The 16,323-nt window shown below is 35.6% G+C and overlaps 1 protein-coding gene across 1 annotated transcript in view; it reads right to left on the bottom strand.

The window, feature by feature from the left end:
* Positions 1 to 16,323, bottom strand: part of ARHGEF4 (Rho guanine nucleotide exchange factor 4) — a 251,905-nt gene that overhangs the window by 52,267 nt on the left and 183,315 nt on the right. The window lies entirely within an intron of this gene.

Raw genomic sequence — 16,323 nt, 5'->3', positions numbered from 1 at the left:
TTCTTTGTCTCTTGTTATAGTTTTTGTTTTAAAGTTTACTTAGTCTAGCACAAGTATTGCTACCCTAGATTTTTTGTTTGTTTCCCTTTTCACGAAATATCTTTTTCCATTCCTTTACTTTTAGTCTGTGTGTGTCTTTTGATCTGAAGTGAGTCTCTTGTAGGCAATGGAATATTACTTAGCCATAAAAAAGAATGAAGTTTTTGCCATCTGCAACAACAAGGATGGACCTAGAGGGTATTATTTTAAGTTAAATAAGTCAGATAGAGAAATACAAATGCCATATGATTTCTCTTATATGTGGAATCTAAAGAACAAAATAAATAAACACACAAAACAGAAATAATAGATACAGAGAATATTTTGATGGTTGCTGAATGGGAGGCGTTGGAAGGGAGAGTGAAAAGAAGAAAGGATTAAGAAGTAAAAATTGGTAGTTACAACATAGTCATGGGGATGTAAAGTATAGCACAAGGAATATAGTCAATAATATTGTAATAACTATGTATTGTGTCAGATGGGTACTAGATTATTGGAGTAACCACTTCAAAAGTTATAAAAATGTCTAATCACTATGTTGTACTCCTGAAACCAACACAATATTGTATGTCAACTGTAACTGAAAAAATATTTTAAAAAATTATAACAAAGAATCAAATGGAAATTCTAGAACTGGAAAATATAGTCTTTTCAATAAAAGTATTCACCGGGTGGGTTTAACAGCATATTGGAGATGTCAGAAGAGTTAGTAAATTTGAAAATAGACCAAACAAAGGATCCAGTCCAAAAAAGAGATTTTGAAAATGTTGGAAAATAATGAACAGCACCATAGTGACTTGTGAGACAATATCAAATGGTCTAACATACATGAGGAGAGAGTGAATGGGGCAAAAACAAATCTGAAGAAATAATGGCCAAAAGTTTCAAATATTGTGAAAGACATAAATTTACAGATTCCAGAATATCAGCAAACCCCAAGCAGGATAAATAAAGAGAAATATAACTAGACAGACCTTAACAGAATGACAGTTGACTTCTCATCTTAAATAATGGAGGACAGTGACAGTGTAACATCATCTTTGAATTGCTGAGAGAAAATGCTGTCACCTCAGATTATGTATCAGCAAAAAAAATATTTTAAGAATAAAAGTGAAATAAAAACATCTTAAGAAAAATGAAAATTAAGAGAATTCATGTCCAGCAGATCATTACTACAAGAAATGGTAAGTGAAATGCCTCAGGCTGAAGTGAAATAATAACATATGAAAACTCTGATCTTCAAAAAGAAATGGAAAGCACCAAAATGGTAAAAATGTGAGTCCACACAACATGCTATTTTAAAAAATCAATTTATTTAAAATACATATAACCTATTAAAGCAAAATTTATAACATTATATTGTGGGACTTATATGTAAATGAATGTATATGACAGCTATATAATTGCAAGGCTCTTACATTTTACATGAAGTGGTATAATATTACTCTTAGATTGTGAAAAGAATATATATTATGATCTCTAGAGCAATCATTACAAAATAATGTAAATAATTAGTAACAAATCAAAAATAAATTAAAATGAGATTTAAGGAAAGGAATCAATTAACTTAAAAGAAGGCAAGGAAGAAGAGAAGAACACAAAGAAAATAGGACAAAGAGAAAAATGGTAAATGCAAGTCCAGCCATAGTCATGTGTCACATAACGATGTTTCAGTCAACAACAGTCCACACATAAGATGGTGGTCCCATAAGGTTATATTGGAGTTAAAAATTTCCTACCACCTAGCGACGTCGTAGTTGTTGTAATGTCATAGCACAACACATTACTCACGTGTTTGTGGTGATGCTCGTGTAAACAAACCTACTGTGCTGCCAGTCATATGAAAGTATAGCACATACAGTTAGGTGCAGTACATGATACTTAACAGTGATAATAAATAACTATTTTACTGGTTTATATATTTATTATACTATACTTTCTATTATTTTATTTTATTTTATTTATTAATAAAATTATAGAAGTTTCAAGTGTACAATTCAATACTACATCATCTCTATGTTGCATCGTATGTTTTATACTTTGCACAGGAATTTTCACTTTGTGAAAATTCATAAATCATATAGTTACTATTGGTGCACTTTTATGTGTATTATATTCTCTGAGAAAAGTTTTACAAAGAAAATATATATTGATCTAACTTTTGTACTTCTAGGACTTTATTGCAAGGAAAGAAGGACTTAGAAAAGTACACAAATATATATTTATAAGTATATTGATCCCAGCATTAAATATAATAGCAAAAAATTAAAGACAAATTAAAGGTACATTATTAAGGAACAAGTCGAAAGGATGATTTAGCTCTATATTTATTAAAATAGAAAGTCACCAAAACATGTTATTGCATAAAATAGATTACATATCTATAAGTAGAGTATGATCTTATTTATGAAAAATAATGAAAAGACAAAAAATGAAAAGGCATACATATACGGAAGATTATTTATCAAAATGTTAACAGAATTGATTTTTGTATGGCAGGATTTCAAGTGAACTTAACTTTAATAATTTAAAGTTATTTCAAACTTCCAAATGGATATATTATCTTCATAATTAAACAATACAACTCTGCACATTTTAAAACAAATACTTATGAAGAATTAATAAACAGAGAAAATACCCTAGTTAAAAAATAGAATAACTAAAGAAAAGCTGGATTGAAATATAAAAATATTCATTTGAAGGTACCAGAAAGATGTTAGAGAATAGGAAATTGCAGGGCTAAGATTGAGGAGAGGAGAGAAGTTTAAGATGGTATACGTAGCATCTGGCTACTTTTACCATCAGGCATCTACCAATTCCAAACACACAGACAGAGAAGCTAAGCAGAGATATTGAACAGACATATAGGGCTGGGGGACAGGACATGCTAAAGAGGAGAAACTCTAGGAAATCCTCTCTGATGGGAGATAACATCATCCAGAGCCACAAATTATTTCTACAATTGTTCATGTACTATGTCCAGCATTCAATAAAAAATAATTAGGCATGAGGCTACGTGACCATGATGTCTTCTGTGAATAGAGACAGTTTTACTTCTTTTCCAACGTTTTTATTTTTATTTCTTGCCTAATTGCTCTGGCCAGAACCTCTAGTACAATGATGAATAAGAGTAGTGAGTGCAAACATCCTTGCCTTATTCCTGGTCTTAGGGGTAAAATTTTCAGTCTTTCACCATTGAGTATGATGTTAGTTGTGGGCTTTATCTATGTCCTCTGGGACATTTGGGACTCCCCAGACTGGTTGGATTCCTCCTTCCTTGATGACCACAGTACCCTATATTTCTTTCTACAGAAATACTAGCAACATCACCGCCTGCGATCATTCTTGGGAACATGTGTTTTCACTGCCCTTTTTACTGCTCTGGGTCCCCTACTACGGTAAACTTCCTGTGAATGCCAGGGACAACTTCTTGTTTCCAACTGTATTCCACACTTGCAGAAAGCCTGCCACATATTGGGCACCCATACACCTTTTGAAAATTCCTAGTTCTGACCATTCTAGCCATCAGACGTGGGGATCCTTTAGGCCTCCCCTCATGTAAGGTTCTGAGGGGAAGGCCTGTGTCCAGCCCTTCGTTCTTGTTAAACACAGCTCCACCAGTGGTCTGCTTTGGTCTGGGCCATACTCAAACACTGAATTCAGAAGTAGAAGAGAGACTGACCAGGTCCTCAAGAATGAACCCTCCACCCAAGGAAAGTCTGGAACTCAGGATGTGGCCAAGAATGACATCTGGAATGTCTGGGGGAGAAGTGGAGTGAGAGGGTCAAGGGGACATAGGTCCTCACTAACACTGGAACATGACCTGTGACAAGTCCCATAGAATCATCAAGACCTGATCTGAAACCTGCATGTGTATGACTGTTGTCAGAGTCTGTGCTAAGACAACCACACACTGACTTGGTCAGAATGCCACCTGCCCAACAACTGCTATGAACTGTGAATGTTGGTCCTCATCGAGGAACACTTTCCTACTAATCTGGGCACACAGTAGTTTACGTTATCTGGCAATGTTCCTTGTTTTTGGTCTTAGCCAGAGTGTGGCAGGCCCAGAGTGGATGCTGCTGTCACACTTGCTCTGACGCTTGGCCCAGGGTCACAGGACCTCTGGCCTGACTCTGTTTCTAACTCTTCCCACTCCACTTATACCCCAAAACACAGGTGCCAGGATTCTGCCCTTGGTTTTATCCTCTTCTTTCTTTCCCTTGTCTCTTTATTTCCCCCTTTAGCCATTTTACTCATTCGTGGTTTCAAAAATCTCCCCTGATCCACTAGTAGCTTTATACCTGCCCTCAACAGAACATACCCGCTGTTCTGACATTTCCTGGAAAGGCCCTTTACCTCTGCTCAGGCCATTCCCTCTAGTTGAAAGGCTGTCAGTACCCATCTACTAATATTTTAAGTGGCATCCTTCACATCACATTGCTGGCCGGGCCCCTACCCAGTTCTCTGGGTACAGAGTTCTATGCATGGCAGTCCTTGATCATCATGGCTTCCACATTTTCCTTGGCTTTAGATAGTTGATGCATGAGGTAGAACAGGGAATGATCACAGCTACTGTTACTAGTACTGATTACTACCACAAATACTATAGGACTTCTGAGAGCAGGGATCCCTGCTTATTACTCTCTGGTCTCTATGGCCCCTATCCTAGTGTCTTGCTCAAAGTAAGGGTGCCAAAAAAGTCTGTTCAGTGAATGCAGTAATTAAAGCCATCTTCGTTTATCAAAACAGTTCCCACAGGTGACTACCTACAAAACTGTAAAGCTGAGGCGCTCATCCTATGAACTTTAAAGTGCAAATTACAATGTTGAAAAGCTAATAGAAGAGGCAGACCAACAGCTCATTCAGACCGTCCATTCCATTTATCAAAGCTGATTTGACAAAGAACAGTGAGCTTTGTTCTCCACAGTATTGTTTTCCTTTTAAATAAACTATTTTTTTAGAGCAATTTTAGGTTCACAACAAATTTGAACAGAGTTCAAAAAGTTTCCATATACCCCCCGACACAGCCTCTCCCATTATTAATGTCCCACACTGAATGGTACATTTGTCACCTACAGCTTTTTAAGTGCCTGATTCCAGGAACAAAGAGAAATGAGGGTAAATGGACTTGAAGGTGCAATTAGAGCTTTAAAAAGAGAATAGCTCACAAATTGGTCTTTAAAAAACTTAAGTATTAAATTTTTACTTTTTTTACTTTTTAATTTTGAGACATTTTAAACTTTATAAGCTCCATAAGGACATCATGTATACCTTGTTTACTGCTGTATTCTAAGCCTCTAGAACCCAGCCTGGTAGCTAGTAGATGCTCAGGAAATATTTGTTGAATAAATGCGAACTAAACAACAGAACGCACAAGGCAATATACAGATGATGTAATACTGAATGATGTACACTTGAAACCTATATAATTTTATTAACCAATGTCACCCCAATAAATTAAAAAATAAAAAATAGAAAATACTCCTATGCAGCCATCACAGAGATTAACAAGTACTAATTAACATTCTGCCATGGTTTCTACTAATCTCCCAAAATATTATGGGTACATCTGAAGCCCCACCCCTCCTTATCTTTCTCTCGAGAGGCAAATATCTGTACTTAAAATTTTTCTGTATTATTCTCATGCGTTTTCTATAATCTTACTAAATATGTATATATATCCAAAGGTATACTGTTACAAATTTTGTTTTGCAAATTTACATAAATATTATCATACTGTATGTATCCTTCTTAACCATGCTTCTTCTACATTTCCTGAGTATAACCAAACCTTGAAGCACTGACCAGCACACAGCTGTCCCTACATGCACATATTGAAGAGTTTATCTAGGATACACAGAGAATGATCTTCAACTTTACTACATATTGACAAACTACTCTCCGAAGTGACTGCATAAATTTACACTTTCACTAACAATTTATAACATTCCAGACCCTGTACATCCCATCAATACTGGGCACTTACACTTAAAGTGTCTGCCAATTTGAAGGGTGTAAAACGGTCTTTCATGTTACTTCTCTTGATTATCAGAGAGGCTGAGCATTTGCGCATACATTTATTGATTACTTAAGTTCCTCTTCTAAGAACTGCCTATTCATGCCATACACCTATTTTTATGTTGTTTGTCTTTCTTGTATCCATTTTTAGAAGGTCTTTATACATTCTATACATTAATCCTTTGTCATTTACAAGATATTGGCACACCTTGGATATATTTTACGTTTGGTTCCAGACCACCTTAATAAAGCAAACATCACAATAAAATGAATCACATGAATTTTTTTGATTCTCAGTGCATGTAAAAGTTATTTTTACATTATACTGTAGTCTATTGCGTTAATAATATTATGTCTAAAAAAACAAATGTATATACCTTAGTTAAAAAATACTTTATGGCTAAAAATTGCTGACCATCATCTGAGCTTTCATCAAGTTATAAACATTTTATTATGGAAATTTCCAAATATAGGTAGTTCTACAGTAATGCAACACATGAATTCCTAAAAATCACCACATTAAGTAAAATCATACAACAAAAACCACAGGATTTAGGGGAAAATGGGGCTAACACTAAATGGGAATAACACTAAAAAATAACACTAAAAAATAACACTAAATGGGAATAACACTAAAAAATATGGTTAGTAAATACATAAAAAAAAGATTGGAGTCTATTAAAAATGAAATGAAAAGAAATGAAAAAAGAAAAAAAATAAAATATCAATAGCTAGTGTTGGAAAAATTGGATTGCTTCAATCTTGCATTACATAGCAACATTTCAGTCAACAAGAGACCACATTTAATCGCTTCTCGGCCTTTTGGCTAAAATCAAGTGAGACTGCATTTAAGAAGGTTGTCCCGTAAGATCATAACAGAGCTGAAAAATTTCTATCACCTAATGACATTGTAACTATAGTAAAGTCTAAGCACAATGCATTATTCATGTGTTTTTGGTGATGCTAATATAAACAAACCTGTGCTGCCAGTTGTTTAAAAGTATAGCACATACAATTATGTATAGTATATAACACTTGATAATGATAATAAATGATTGTTACTGGTCTATGTATTCACTGTATTATACTTTTAACCATTATTTTAGAATATGTACTCTTTCTATTTATAAAGAGTTTGCTCTAAAATAGTATGTGTGTTATGCTGGCAGCAGCCTCATACATCTTGTATTTACTGCATCTCTTGATTACATCATTTTTCTTGTGCTTGATTTAATCTAGTGTTGTTTTGTACAGTAATATATGGTACAGACTTGTAGCCTAAGAGGAATAAGCTATACCATAAAGCTTAGGTGTGTAGTAGGCTATACCATGTAGGTTTGTGTAAGTGCACTCTATGATGTCTACATACTGACAAAATTACCTAACAAGGTATTTCTCAGAATGTGTCTCCATACTTAAGTAGTGCATGGCTGTATATGGAGAAAAATGAAACCAGATTCCTATAAACACATATACAAAAGTGGACTCCAAATGATTTAAAGACTTATAAAGGAATGGTAAAAATATAAAATTAAAAGGTCACAATTTGGGGGAAACAAGGCAGTGAATGACTTCTTAAATAACAGCACAAAGTACAAGCCATAAGCCAACAGTATTGATCAAGATTTTGTGAATATGATGGCAGATGACAAATTGAGAATATATTTGCAATATTTATATCCAACAAGGGATAATATTTATTTATTTTAATTATTTTGCAATTACACTTGACATTCAATATCATATTGGTTTCAGGTGTACAGCATAGTGGTTACACATTTATATAACTTATGAAGAAATTCCCTTGCTAAATCTAGTACCCAGTTGGCATCATATATAGTTATTAAAATGGTATTAACTATATTCCCTATGCTATACTTTACATCTCTATGACTATTTTGTAACTGCCAATTTGTATTTCTTAATCCCTTCACCTTTTTCACCCATTCCCCTAACCACTGTCCCATCTGGTAACCATCTGTTTGTTCTGAGTTTATTTCTATCTTGATTGTTCATTAATTTTGTTTTTTAGATTCTACATATAAGTGAAATCATATGGTATTTGTCTTTTTCTGTCTGACTAATTTCATTTAGCACAATAGCCTCTAAGTACATCCGTGTTGTTGCAAATGGGAACGCTTCATTCTTTTTTATGGCTGAATAATATTCCATTGAATATGTGTACCACCTCTTCTTTATCTAATCATCTATTGATGGACACTTAGTATACTTCCATATAGGCTTTGTTTCAAAGTCTATTTTGTCTGATATAAATCTTATTATCCCAGCTTTTTTTTTTCATTTGTATTTGTATGAAATATCTTTTTCTATCCCTTTACCTTCAGTCTGTATGTGTCTTTCAATCTGAAGTGGGTCTGCTGTAGGCAGCACATGCATGAGTCTTTTCTTCTCTATTCAGCCACCTTATGTCTTTTAATTGAAGCATTTAATCCATTTACATTTTAAGTAATTATTGACAGCCATGTAGTTATTGCCATTTTGTCATTCATATTTTTGACTTTTTTTCTTCTTAAAAAAATCCTTTTAACATTTTTTGTAATACAAGTTTCGTGCTGATGAAATCCTTTAGCCTTTTCTTGTCTGGTAAGTTCTTCATCTCTTCTTCAATTCTAAATTGAAGTCTTGGCTAGGTAGAGTAATCTTGGTTGTAGGTTCTTGCTTTTCATCACTTTGAATATTTCTTCCCAATCTCTTTTGGTCTGTAAAGTTTCTGTTGAGAAATCATCTGACAGTCTTATGGGAGCTCCCTTACATATTACTTTTGCTGCTTTTAAGATTTTAACTTTTGGCATTCGAATTATGATATGTCTTGGTGTGGACCTCTTTGGGTTCATCTTGTTTGGGACTCTCTGTGCCTCTTGGACTTGTATGTGTATTTCCTTTGCCAGGTTAGGGAAGTTTTCAGCCATTATTTCTTCAAATAATTTTTCAATCCCTCGCTCTCTCTCTTCTCCTTCTGGTATCCCTGTGATATGAATATTGGTGTGCTTGATGTTGTCCCAGAGGTCCCTTAAATTATCCTCATGAAAAAAAATTTTTTTTTCTTTTTCCTGTTCTGATGGATGTTTTCTGCTATCTAGTCTTCCAAATAGCTGATTTGATGCTCCACTTCATCTAATCTGACTATATTCCATCTAATATAGTCTTCATTTCGGTTACTGTGTTCTTCATTTCTGACTGGTTCTTTCTTATGATTTCTATCTCTTTGTTTAAGTTCTCACTGACTTCATCTATTCTTCCCCTAAGTTCATTGAGCATTCTTATAACTAGTGTTTTAAATTCTGTACTGATAAATTCCTGGCCTCCATTTTATTTAGTTCTTTATCTGGAGTTGTTGTTTTCTTTCATTTGTAACATGTTTCTTTGTCTCCTCATTTTTGACTGCCTCTCTGTGTTTGTTTCTATGTATTAGGTAGATCTCATATGTTCCCCAGTCTTAGCAGTATAGCCTTATACAGTAGGTGTCCTGTGGAGCCTAGTGACACATACTAGGTTACCTGAGCTATGTGCTCCAGGAGTGTCCTTTGTATGGGTTGGGTGTGCCCTCCTCTTGTATTTGAGGTTTGATTGCTGCTGGCAGTCAGTGGGTAGAACTAACCCTCAGGTTGACTGGCTGTGATGGCTAACCAAGACTACAGTAGATAAACTGTTGTGTGGGGGCTGACCCCATGAGTGAGATTCAAGCTAGCAGGACTCCAATGTCTGCCAAGTCCACCCTTTTGGGCATGTCATTTGTGGAGCTAATTGGGTGATGCTCTCATGTAGTATGAAGCTGGCCACCATTATGTTGATTCTGGGGGCCTCTAGAAAGGGGGTCCATTGCAGGCCCAGGTCTATCCCTGCTTGTACCCAGCCCGGGGCCACCTAGTAGGAGCTATAAAGTGATCTGTGGTTGGTAGCTGCCTGTGCTGGATTTGGAGGCCCCTGGGAGAGGCTATGCTGTGAACTGAGGCCAGCTGCCACCGGTGCCAGGCTAGGGGGCTGTTAATCAAGAGATGTACAGGACATATATGCTAAGATCAGACATTGTTTGTTTTGGGTTTATGAACCTTTAATAGATTTTAGGATAGTCTGCAGTATGGGCTGAGATCAGCAGCTTATGAGAAACAGCTAGTCCTCACAAGAGGTTTGGACTAGCATGTGGGTTGGGTGAGTCAGGGTCTAAGGGAATCACCAGAGTAGGGTGAACAGTATTAGCCAAGTTGATAGAAATTCAGATATGGTGCCCACATCTGTCTGCCACCTATGTGGAGGGAGGGAGGACTCAACAAAGGAACAATGGATTCTGCCAGCACTTCTGTCTTGGCCAGAGCTGCCCCTCAAGCCCTCGCCCTCAAGTGAGACAATTCAGTTCCTCCTCATATGTCCCTGGTGATTTTAAAGCTGCTGTCCCTTCACTAAAGCTTCGGGTGAATGTGAGACAATTTGTGCTCAGGCCCTTTAAAAGGACACCTGGGTCTACAGCAGCCCTCTGTCTCACCGGGAGTGAGTCCCTGCTGATTTTCACAGCCAACTGTTGTGGGGACTCCTCTTCCTCACTCTGGGGTGGGGAGTCTGATGTGGTGCTGGGACCTGTCGCAGGAGAGGATCTCTGCAGCCGAATTATTTCTCCTGACTCTTAACCTCCACATGTGGGTGTGGGACCTGCTCATTTTGCATCTCCACCCCTCTTCCCAGTCTCAACATGGCTTCCTCTTTATAGTTTTGGTCAGCTAGCCTTCAGGTGGTTCTAAAGGGTGGTGGTTCTATAATTTAGTTGAAGTTTTGATATGGTCATGGGAGAAGGCAAGTACAGCGTTTACCTACTTTGTCATCTTGACCACAAGTACAGGATAGTATTTAAATAAAAAATAAACTCTTGCAAATCAATAATAAAAAGAGAGAAACTCAAACAGAAAAATTATAATCAGAGAAATGTAAATTAAAATTATATGACTTTATTTCCATTAGACGAGGGAAATTAGACAGCTGGAACAATCCAGGTTTTGGTACAGTGTAGGGATATAAGACCTCTCATACTGATGATAGAGGGTATATTGATGCAACCATCCTGGAATAGCCACCTGGCAGCACTTAATTAAAAGAAATACAGGTATTCCCATTGGTCTGGCAATATTTCTTGGGTATGCATCCCCCCAAATTCCCAAAAAGTTTATAAAGACACATTTACAATGCCATATTTATATTTTGTAGTACTGACTATGGTAGTAGACAGTCGAAGGCAAACCAGGTGTTTATTACTTGAACTAATAGGTAAAATGTGGTACATGCACATCATAGACTAGAGTGAGAATTAAAGGACTAAAAATATATGCAGCAACATAGGCAGATCTTAAAAAATAAAATAAGGGACTTATGCTTCTGGTAATAGCAGACTATAATTCAAATAATCCACTTATGAAGAACAATTAGAAAAACTAGACAAAACATAAAACACATGTGCTTCAAGACATACAAGAGCTATTAAGACATGAAGAACCACCAGGGCTCAAACAAATAAACCAAGTATTTATGGCTGCCTTTCCCTGGGGAGGAGTGAGTGTTGATTCCTGATAAAAAGAGGGATGTATAATCCCTCTGAGAGGTTGAATGATACTTTTGACAACTTTAAAGGACTATAAGGAGAGGAAATGGATGCAAGAGCCCACCAAGGGGGTGAAGTGGGGTTTCTCTTTGTGCTAGAACTTCAAAGGCCTATATGCTTGGAGTATGGATAAATTATAAACAGGCCCTTGTAGGACTTGGCTCAGCTTTGAATAATTTGGAACTGGATTAAGGTAATCCTATTTGCTCATGCCCAAGTTACTTGGCAGAAGCAAAAAAAAAAAAAAAAAAATCCTCTCTATGGGCAAAGATAACATTATCCTAAGCCAAAAATTATTTCTACAATTTTTCAAATACTCTGTTCACCCTGTCCCTGCAAAACCAGGTATATATGGAGGAAAGGCAATATGAACAAAAGAAATAAGTAGATGCAGAACCACAGGCAATCCAGACAACAGAGTCATTCATTAGACACAGATTTTAAAATTAATGTAAGTTCAAGGAGGTAAAAAGCAAGAATGACTATTTCAGCAAAGAAGTTAAAACTACTAAAAAACTGGAAACTCTAGAGCTAAGGCAATAACTGAAATCAAGGATTTAATGAATGGTTTTAACAGAAATTAGATAGAACTGAATAGAGGAGATAGGTCAGACAAAAATAATCAGAATAAAGCAGAGAAAAAAAGATGGAAACCACAGAAGGAAAGGTAAAAAAATGACAAATTCACTGAGAAGGTCTACATGTAAATATAATCCCAGGATTATATTTGAGAGGGAGGGAATGTGCTAGAAGCAATATTTGAAAAGAATGGCTAAGAATTTTTCAAAATAATTGATAGACCTCAAGCTACAAATTCAAGAAATCCTATGAATCTAAAGCTGAATAAATTTTTTAAAAATCTACATCTGAGTACATCAGTAACGCTGTTGAAAACAAAAGGCAAAGAGAATATCTTATAAGGAGTCAAGGCTCCTTGGGAGGAGAAAGATTGACTTTAAAGGTACAGAAATTAAGCTAACAGCTGATTTTTCGACAGAAACAATGGGAAGTAGAATACAGTATATCTTCAAAGTGCCAATTTCTATATTAAGAAAATGAAGCAATTAAGGTAAAAAGGTATTTTAAGACAAAGAAAAAAATGGAAGAATTCATTACTAGCAGACATACTTTAAAGTATGGGGTCCCCAAACCCCAGGCCATGGACTGGTACCAGTTCGTGGCCTGTTGAGAACTGGGCCACACAGCAGGAGGTAAGCAGCTGGTGAGTGAGTGAAGCTTCATCTGTATTTGCTGCCGCTTCCAGTACTAGCATCACCACCTCAGCTCCACCTCAGATCACCAGGCATTAGATTCTCATAGGAGCATCAGTCTCTAGTGCCAAAGAAGTTGGGATTGCTGCTTTAAAGAAAATACTAGGCATGTTTATTCTGGCAGAAAGAAAAGGATCCTAGATAGAAAACTGGAGATTCAGGAAGCAACGAAAAGTAATGTAAATATATGGGAAAATATAAATAAACATGGATTCTATAAAACAGTATCTTGTTGAGTTAAAAATACATAGAGGAAAAAATACATGGGCAATTAAAATATATGACAACAATGGCCCATAAATCAGGAGATGAGTAGATGGTCTGTGTTCTAAGGTCCTTGTATTATCTAAGAAGATGTTAAAAGTACTTATTTATATTAGACTTCTATAATACGAAGGTAGTTTTATGATGTGATCTTTAGAGTAACCACTAAAAGAATAAGAAAGTTTATAACTTTCAAGCTAACAGACAATAAAAAATGAAAAACAGCAGCTAGAGTTGTTATTATATACTTGGGGAAAGAAGGTCAGGCCTTGTGCCTATGCAAGGGTGGGTGATGGAACTAAAACCCTTTTTCGGAACTGAGACCCTCTAAGAGTTGTACAGTAGCTATGTTTTCAGGCTAAACACTCTTCTCCTCCCCATCAGCTACAATGTCAGAGTATGTGACTATCAACTCTCATCTTCGGAGCCTTCTAATGCTGGCACCTGGGAGTTCTCTTCCATTCCTATGAGTTGTGCCATGCAGTTAAGGTAATTTTTGTTGTATTTTATCCAGCATATTGAGTTTATAGCAGGCAAGTTTTTCTCAGCTCATCATCTCACAGAATTGGAAATTGTAATTTTATCTTTACTAATACACAACATATGAGCTAAATTGTAATTCCTAAGACTGTAAGCTCACCAAGAAGCTAATGAAAAATGAAACCTCTATTTTAACAGAGAAATCATGCAGTTTTGCGCTGTAAAATGTCAGACTGTGATTTTTTTTAAACCAACACCTGAAGTACTTCTACCCACAAATGTTTGACACCTTTTTAAACTGTTTATAAAACATACTCACTTCCCCGCCCCCAGCCACAGAGGTAAAAAACAAAACAAAACAGAATTAAGCTAAGCAGAAAGCCTAAATTTTAGATAGTCAATTTTCATTAGGAAAAAAATAAAAATAATAAGACTAACTGCTATTAAGGATTTGTTCTAATACTTAACCAGTTAATATCCAGAGATCATTGTTTATGTGAGCTAATTTCCTATGCCTTTTCTTCTCACAGCTCTTGGCCACAGTTACTAATATCTGGGAAGATGATCTCCATTTTAGATCATAACCATTGATGATGGTCCTCAGCGAAAGTAGAAGGAAAGATTAAATACCAATTAAGCATCTACTATGTGCCAAGTACTATTAGGAACTTTACATCCAATACTTCAATTAATGAAGTATCATCAGTCCTATTTTAGAGATGAGAAAATTCAGGCTCCAGATGAGATTACCTGCCCAAGACCGAACAGTTCACAAGGACTTGAGCCAGGACTTGATCTTGGGTAAGTCTGACCTTGAAGCCCATGCCAGGTCTACTACATCACAAACCTTTTTCAGTATCTGCTGATAGTTAATCAGCAAATAAAACGTTAAATCAAAGTCTCTAGATTCAACCACATAAGGGGGAGAAATGGATTCAAAGTTTAGAGTGAAAATGCAAAAATATTTAAGCAAAAGAGTTTACTGTTCAATACTTGGCCATTCAGAATATTTTTATCAATAAAAATGGCAATTTCCTCACATGAAGAGGGCTGAGATGTGTCTGCATGACATCAATTCATTTTACATATAATTTTTTTTCTCTATATGCCAAACTCTAAAAAGCTTTTCTGAAACCAAAACTCAGGTCCTAAACATCTCCAGATTCTAAAATTGAAAATCTAACTGGATCCCAATACACAGCAGAAGTTAGGAAGGTAAAGGTGGTGTGAGGGTGTGCAGGGGGAACGATTCACTGTCCATGTTGTGTTTGCTGATAGAGATATAGTACAAAGGGATGTTTATGGGGAACTGTGTTTCTCCTGACTTCTGAGAAGCAGCAATGTGAGTTAATCCTGGAAATGAAAGGCTATCTTCAAGGGCCCTGGAGAGTCTTAACTACATGGCAACCATTCTCCCACCCATATGGCTACAAGACCATTTTTACCTTTCTTTTTCCTTACTCTCAAATCCTTTTAGAGATGCTCTATATAAAACATCTACTTGGTGCTCATGACAGTGCTACACAATGTCCAGACACAAGGAGAGATAAAACATGTGCCTGTCATCAAAAAGCTATTGATAGAAACAAGCCTAGCACATTTCACTACACACAAATCACAACGTAAGTACCAAATGAAGCTTACGGAATGATCTCAGTTGTGTTTAAATGCACAGAAAAAAATCTGAAAGGAAAAATACTAAAATGTTAAGAATAGATCAAATTGGGAAGAGGGATTATGGTCATTTTGGTCTCATTCCTTTATACTTATTATTAGATTTTTTTTTTATCATAGTCATGCTCAATGCTAAAATTAAATGCATCTCTATTAAATATTTTATAAAGTATATTTGTGGTATAGTGTATTTTTCTAATGAACATACCAGCTCTAACATATTATTGAAATTATAGAGGATAATCCTGTTTCAGGGATTCTCAGCAAAAGGTCAATAAAACTACAATTGAAATCTAATTCAAACTTATCAGAAACCTTCAAATGTTATGTACATTTTGACTCAGCAAACTTCTATTTCTAGAAGTTTATCTTAAGAAAATAATCATGGAAGAATACAAAGATGTACGGAGAAAGATATCCATTAAGGTGTTGTTTAAAACACTAAAAAAATATTAAACCTAAATGCTTGGCAACAGAATATTAACTAAAAATATTATGCCCATAAAATGGACTAACATGTAGCCATGAAAATAATAATGCTAGAGGGATATTTAATGACATCCAGAGAAGCCCACAATATAAGTGAAGGAAAAAAAAAACCAACCAGGTCATGAAACAAAACATACAGTTTGAGCTCCATTTTGCTAATAAAAGTTTATACAAAGAATAAAGATTGTCCAAATGTACATTAAAATGTTAACAGCAATTGTTTCTGGGTTGGGAGATTTCAAGTAATTTTTTAAAATAAATGTCTATAATGAACATATATTACTTTGGCAATAATAATAATAATAATAATAATAATAAATTTTTAAACCTCCTAAACCCTAGATCCAATTTCATTTCTTTGTGTCTGCCGTCACAACTTTGTAGGTGATCCTAATTTTCAGCTTGCTGAGGGCATGAGATGCTTCCAGGGATGAAACACTTTGTGCTCAGATTCACTCTGGAGCTATGAGTGCTGGTCTT

This window comes from Pteropus medius, unplaced genomic scaffold (genome assembly GCF_902729225.1).
Source record: "Pteropus medius unplaced genomic scaffold, Ma_sr-lr_union100, whole genome shotgun sequence".
In the NCBI taxonomy this organism is placed as follows: domain Eukaryota; kingdom Metazoa; phylum Chordata; class Mammalia; order Chiroptera; family Pteropodidae; genus Pteropus; species Pteropus medius.
The sequence above is the reverse complement of the archived record's forward strand: the minus strand, read 5'-3'. Positions and strand labels throughout refer to the sequence as shown.